Source organism: Xenopus laevis, chromosome 2L, assembly GCF_017654675.1.
Source record: "Xenopus laevis strain J_2021 chromosome 2L, Xenopus_laevis_v10.1, whole genome shotgun sequence".
NCBI classification, from domain to species: domain Eukaryota; kingdom Metazoa; phylum Chordata; class Amphibia; order Anura; family Pipidae; genus Xenopus; species Xenopus laevis.
Window position 1 is genome coordinate 10,226,656 of NC_054373.1, and position 6,970 is coordinate 10,233,625.

The following is a 6,970-nucleotide window of genomic DNA, read 5'->3' on the forward strand; positions in this document are numbered from 1 at the left end:
GAAGAAATGTTGATCCACTACTTGTTCTTCTGTCAAATATTCATCAGGTATCAGTCCAATTATATCATTTTGGAACCCAAAAGTGTAATACTCTGAGTCAATGGCTAAACCAATCATCGTATCCTCTTGTAATGTATAAACACAGGTGACTGTTGACCTTGACCCTGGTGCGTGCAGTAGTCGGTTTCTTCCTTGTTGTGTACCTCCACCAAGGTACAGTTCAAACTGGAACAATCTAATAGCGTAAACAAGAAAAAACCTGGGAGGCAGAAGGTATCTGCTCAAGTGATTTTATTGGTATTTAAAACTACGTTTCGAGCCTCCTGGCTCTTTGTCAAAGAGCCAGGAGGCTCGAAACATGTAGTGTTAAATACCAATAAAATCACTTGAGCAGATACCTTCTGCCTCCCAGGTTTTTCCTTGTTTACGCTATTAGATTGATCCTCTTGTAATGTAATGCTATGAGGGCTCATGTTTTGGATAACCATGTATAATGGATCCTGATGAATGTTTATCATGGGATTTGGTTTTACCTTCAATCCAAATTGCTGTATCTGATTGGATAAACAAAATAATGCATCTGCATCTCTTAGCTTTTGCCCCTTCTTCACTCGAATGGGTAAAAGAAATGATTTACATCCCGCAGGGATTTTTACCTTTTCGGCGACTAAGATATCCACTGCATAGGGTGTTCGCTGCCCCCATCTCAGGGTTTGCTCTTTATCCTGGAATTCCTCTGGATTTCCTGGTAATTTGGACCACAGAACATTACTGATCAGATCAACCTGTATGCCAAATCGATGTATAATGTCATTTCCTAAATACATTTGATATTGTGGTTCCTTTAGCACACTGAAACCGTGTTCTGTAGATTTGTTTCCTAGGGAGATGGATAAAATGCACCTTGCAATCACATTTTGACTCTGGTCATCTTTATCCAGGTCATAAACCCACTCCTGTGAGGAGGAAAACGTAATCATCTGAGGATCTGTAATACACTTTAGAAGTCCTAGACTTATGTAGCTGGCCTCAGATTTCAGATCCAACTTGGCATACTTCACCCGGGCAATATTATTTACCTGTACGGGAACCAGCACAGTATCGTTGGTCTTCTCGATTTTAACCAATCATTGTGTATGTCTGGTTATGCCTGCAACTTCCTGATTTCCACCTTTAAGAGAAATGGTTAGTACATCACCCTCCAGGATTATTTTTTCAATTTTGTCCTTTTGGATATTAATGACGTGGAAGGAAGTAACACTTTCTTCAGGTTTACCGTTTTTCAGGATTGATATATTTGGTATTTGACTGTTCCAGAAATGGATTTCAACAGAATTAGGCCTTTCTTCAATCATGTGGCAACTATGTTGTGGCCGTGCATTGTGGGAGTGCTCAAAAGCGATTGGGGTTTTTAACTGAGTCCATATTGCTTCGTTAACAAAGTCAATTATGGATCTTAATCTTTTGAGCAGATCAATTCCAATGATCAGCCGATCATATGGAAGATCTACAATCAACGTTGGATGTCTAATGGTCTTTTTACCAATCTTTTTTTACCAATCTTATACAGTATGTCAACCAGGATGTGCCTCTTACTTGTAGACTATCACCACCTACACTTACCAGAGATCCATCGAATGTCGTCAATCTCGGTTTATTTTTCGAGGATTCCAAAACCTGTTGGAAATAGCTAAAAGATAAGATAGTGACCTGAGACCCGGTATCCAATAAACCTTGGATTGGTCCGACACATCCATCTTGGAGACAGGTATCTATAAAATACCGGCCGTCTAACTGTAAGAGATAACAGAGAAAATTGGAGTGTTTTATCATCTGTTGATTTAAGAAATGATCTCTCTGCAGCGTCAGGATATTTGGAGATTGCTCCTCCTTGTTCTGTCTGCAGGGCATCTTTGTTTCTATGGATTTCAACAGTGGACCACACTGAACTGAGGGTACTTCACACACGGGTTTGAGTAACACTGGATTATAAAAATTGTCCTTATTAGGCTGTAACACAAATGAAATATTAGATTTTCCCTCCCCGGCCCTGAATCCAGGGTCGGGGCAATGCAAAACATGTTCGTTGACCATATTTGATTCTTTCATGTTCATTTCCATATAGGGATCTGGTTCTGCTTCCTTTATTTGGCGGAGCTTGGCCCCGCTTTTTCCTCTAAAAAAACTTCAGGTTGTTTTCCTGCAGAAACTTGAGATAATTTAATTACAATTTCGCTTAACTTGGAAACCTGATCTGTAAGCTGATCAAACCTGCTAGGTTTATGGGTGTTTTGGTTTTGAGGGTCATGCCGGTTCCTTGTGGCTGATCCATCCCTAGGTGAATTTGGTGGTTCTTGCCTTTTTCCCTATTGTTGCCTGGGCCTATTGTCCCAACGTCTGTACCCCTGGGGACCCCTGTATCCTTGGTAACCCCTATAACTTTGGTTACCCCAGTATCCTTGGTACCCCTGGTTGAAACGAGGACGGTAATCCTGGCTTCCAGAACCTGAGCTAATTCTTTCTGACCCTTTAGCAATTTGAGGTTTAGTTTGTCTGGGATTTAGCTGTTGTTTTTGGTTTTGTTGATTTGGCCCAGTGGCTGAAGGTATTTTTTTTTGGCTGTGACTCAAAATTTAAATCAGGTTTTACCCTGGACTCATCAACATTGTGTTCTGGGAATTTTTTAATTTTCCTTTCATTTAAGTTTTGGCCCTCACTGATGTTAAACAGTAAGGTTGCTGATGTTACCAGTCTTTTTAGAGGGTTTTCAAAATCAAGATCATGAGCAAGACTTAATCTGATCTGGGTTGGTAAGGCCTCATAGAATACTTGTTTAAATTCCACAGATTCCCAATCGGGGTTTCTGTAGGCCAACCCATAGGCATTTTTAAGTACAGAGAGAAATTCTCGAGGGCTTTGATTAGATCTACATGAAAGTTTATAAATTTCTCTCTTTGCGGCAGTGGTAGTTTGGTATGGCCCAAATTCTAATTTAACTTCATGTAGGACCGACTGCCATTTGGTGATTCTTCTCTCTCTAAAGGAGGAAAAGTAATGACGGTATCTGTCATCAAAGGCCCATGGAAGAAATCTGATTCTGTCTGCCTCAGATAATTTTAATGAATCCATAGTAGATTCATATAGTTCTAAGTGGTTTGCAATTTGGGAAGAACCTTTCTTAGAAAATTTTGGTACAGCAGTATTCAAAAATTTAATTATGCTGGCAGAATTTTGTTTTTCTACTGGAGATTGGGGATTTTTCCCTTTTGAACCCCTCTTATGGATATTCTTTCCCCTGTTTGGGAAAGGACTGGATCCCTGCCATCTCTCATCACTCTCAACTTCACTTGTATCAGAATAGGAAACACCACTTCTATGGGATACATTTGACATAGGTATTTGATTCCGCACATTCCTCTCTGGGGATGTGTCCGAAGAAGAATCTTTATAAACCCTTGTTCTGTGATTACCTATTAAGCTTGGCAGGCTTCACTCAACCGGCTCAAAACATCTTGTACCTCTTAATTACCATTACTAATTAGTTTGGCTCTAGGAGCAGATGGTGCCCAATTTTTATATTGGGGAGTGATTATTGGAGGATCAGGAGATCTCTCCACACCATATATATCTGACTGTTGATTTTTAAACAACTGTTGCCGTAATTCTTCAAAATCCTCTCTGAGCTTACGGTATGCTATGCGACTATGTTCAGCATCAGTTTCTAAGTCCCTAATAAAGGCTTCCTTGTTTGAGATTCAAGAATGAATGCGCACACGTTGGTGAACTTTTTTGGATAGACTCCACATATGAAAATGACTGTATAAAATATTTTCCTTTATTGAATCTCATTAAAATCACAAAATCCAGAAGTGCAAGGCAGGGGAGTGCATGGCTCTACGCGTTTCGTGACTGCAAGGTCACTTCATCAGAAGCCAACAGCGCCCCCTGCTGACAACACATTTATGCATATTCGTTAATTAAATAAGTAAAAACACCAGATGATGAATATCAATCTAGTTAAAAACATGGTAGTCACAAATTGCATAATTCTCAAATTATACATATGTATTAGAATTTTCTTATATATATAGAAATATATCATATAAATAAATAATTAATTAAATATGTATAATTAAGTGTCAGAAATAGGGTTACTTATAAAGAACAAAACACTCCAAAGCACTCAGAGAGAATAATATCGATGCAATGCCAGTATAAATGAGTAATAAGAGAAGGAAAAAGAAAAAGAACGAAAAAATTGTACAAACAAGACCAAAAAGAAAGCATTGTTTGAGATATCTATCTCTAATTGGTTTCTCTCAGATTCCATATGTTGGATGTTTGATTCTATCTCATGTAATTGAGACCTCAATTTTTCTACATCTTCTTTTCTAGCTTTTGATAGAGTATCTACTTCCATTAATGCATATAAAACAGGCGGTAGGGCACACATTAATTTTTTCTCTGTGTCTGAACTATTAGAGGCTAAGTTCATACATGTTAAATATCGTTCAACCATGCCGTCTGTTGCCCAGATATCATTAAGATCTGCTCTAGCATTTTTCTTCAAATCATTAATCCAACTATCCATCCCTTGATCAAATTTTAACCGTGTATATATGAATTGAACAACATTGTGGATCATTTGCTCAGGGGTGTTCCCACTCTCACTGCTTGCAATAATCATGGTCTCAATTAGTTAATTAATAAAAAAAACTATCTTGACAGAAGTATTGGAAGGTTTTTCACTATTTGTACCAATATGAGAAAATAATCTCGATCTCAGCAGTGCCTCCAAATTATGTCGGGCTATTTAAACATATATTTGATAAAAATCATATAAAAGAATTTAAGGCTCCTTATAAGTAATAAACAGGAGGAGTCTTAAATAATATATGCCCAACTCTGAATTCGATATCGAGCCTTCCCAATCAATTGGTACAAAGGGTGAAAAAGGGTGAAAAATCAGGACAACTATTTAACAAAATAATTAATTTATTTATATATAATAATAACAAATCAAATTATCACTTCTTACAAAATCCACCAAATACTTCTTGATATAAACACAAGATAAAATTTACCAACAGATATTAATTGATAAGACCAAAATCATCAATATGGCAAGACAATATACACTCTTATTAATAATAAGGTATTGGAATCAAAGGAGGAATATGTGACTGATCTGGTCTGTTTAAGGACTTCTACCCTCAATCTTTTATTTTCCCATTAAGTCATTAGCTTGGACATCATAAGATATATATATATTAATAACAAGAAAAATAAACCCAAATTAAACAGATTATTCCCAGTTTGCAATGCTGGGAAAGTCAATGTTTAGGGTATACTATACAATATATAGGAATAACAAATATCCAAGCAGATAACTTAAATGGCATTAAATATAACTGAAATTTATATTTACCGGTTTGTAAGTTCTCACTGGCCTGTGATGTCACCCTGATCTCTTCTTGGAGCTTTAAGACATCTGATTATTTTCTTTAATTTGGCTTATAGTTTAAAAGTCTGTTTTCCTCTTTTTCAGTTCTTAGTTCCTCTCCTGCTCTTAGTCCTTTCCCTCTTTTCAGTTTCTTTTTAATTCCTTTCTTCTTTTTTTCTCAGTTCTTTTTTTCTTTTTTAGTACCCCAGTGTCCCCTAATTTATCCCTCCTTTCTGTCTAAAACTCAACCCCTGGGATTAATCAATTAACCAATTGGAATTGAAGGGTAGTCTCCAAAAGTTAAACTATCATCATCTAATCTAAATATTTTGTAAAATGTCAATCATTGACCCTTGGGCGTGATGTCCTACACTACCTGTAGATGGCACCATTGCCTCAAACATCGTGACCTAAAAATATCTAAAAAATACATAATAGCCTTTGACCTCCTTAGTCTGGTGTTAAACATTACTGTTGACATTGTCTGAGACTGGAACAATACTTTATGATTCTGTTCGGGCCCCTATGGGTTAATCTGCCCTGCAGCTTTAAGGCCCCCACCATTTTGTTAGAGTGATCTGCCAGGAGAGAATGACACTCCCCTGCTACACTGCTATATAGTGTGTGTAGGGAGTGGTGATCCAGCTGAATGTGCTCAGGGGAGCCTGGCTACAGCTAGGCCCAGAAAGGCCCATGTGCTTTGGAGAAGAAGTCGGGGACCAGGTAACCCCGTGAATGAGGAATAGTTACACTAGGGCAGACATGTCATAGTCTCTCTAGGAGAGAAAGGCAGAGAGGTGAGAGAGAAAGAGCAGCTGAAGCTCCAACAAGGATTTGCAGTAAGGGAGTAGCTTCCCAGAGGCTCTATGTGTTGCCTCCAGTCAGGGACCTCAGTGAAGAGGGACTGTAGGGTAGAAGCTGCTTCCTGACAACTTCCAGGAGGGAATGTGTGTGAATACTGCAAATGCCTAATGGAGACCTTTCCTCTATGAGAAATGCCTAATGCCTGCAGCTCTGTGTGAGAAATGTGCTATTGCCTCAGCTCCTGTGTGACTACTAAACCTGTGGTCACTTGCCTCGTGCATAGTTAAATAAATCGTTTCTGTTTTACTGCAAGAACCTCCTGGCGCCCATCTTATGTTGTATGCACAGTAGCCTGGGGGATGTAGTTTCACTACACCATAGAGGGAACACTTCCACATGATGAAGGCCCTGACCCTGTTGTGTAAGTCGCAGTGTAACCCATGCTTCTACTGCTAGCTGGACAGTTTAACTATTTGTGTGCTATGCAGCCCAAATAGGTGTTACATTTGGCGCCCAATGTGGGCTTGATTCCCTAAAACCAGGCTGTGCATTGTTTTGCTCGAATCGTATGGATTTCCTTCAAAGTATTTGGTCGTGGGTTCGGGCTTGGAGGTTCGCCCCGAATTTCACGAAGGCCTGCGGATGTCAGTTGGAATGGATGGGAGGAAGATGGATGTCTCTGCTGGGACCACTCCCTGTTCATTTGTGCCCCCTGATGTGATA

The 6,970-nt window shown here is 38.9% G+C and overlaps 1 pseudogene; it reads right to left on the minus strand.

The window, feature by feature from the left end:
• Positions 1–2,331: 2,331 nt before the first annotated feature.
• Positions 2,332–4,420, minus strand: LOC108707412 (annotated as a pseudogene).
• Between the last annotated feature and the right edge of the window lie 2,550 nt (positions 4,421–6,970).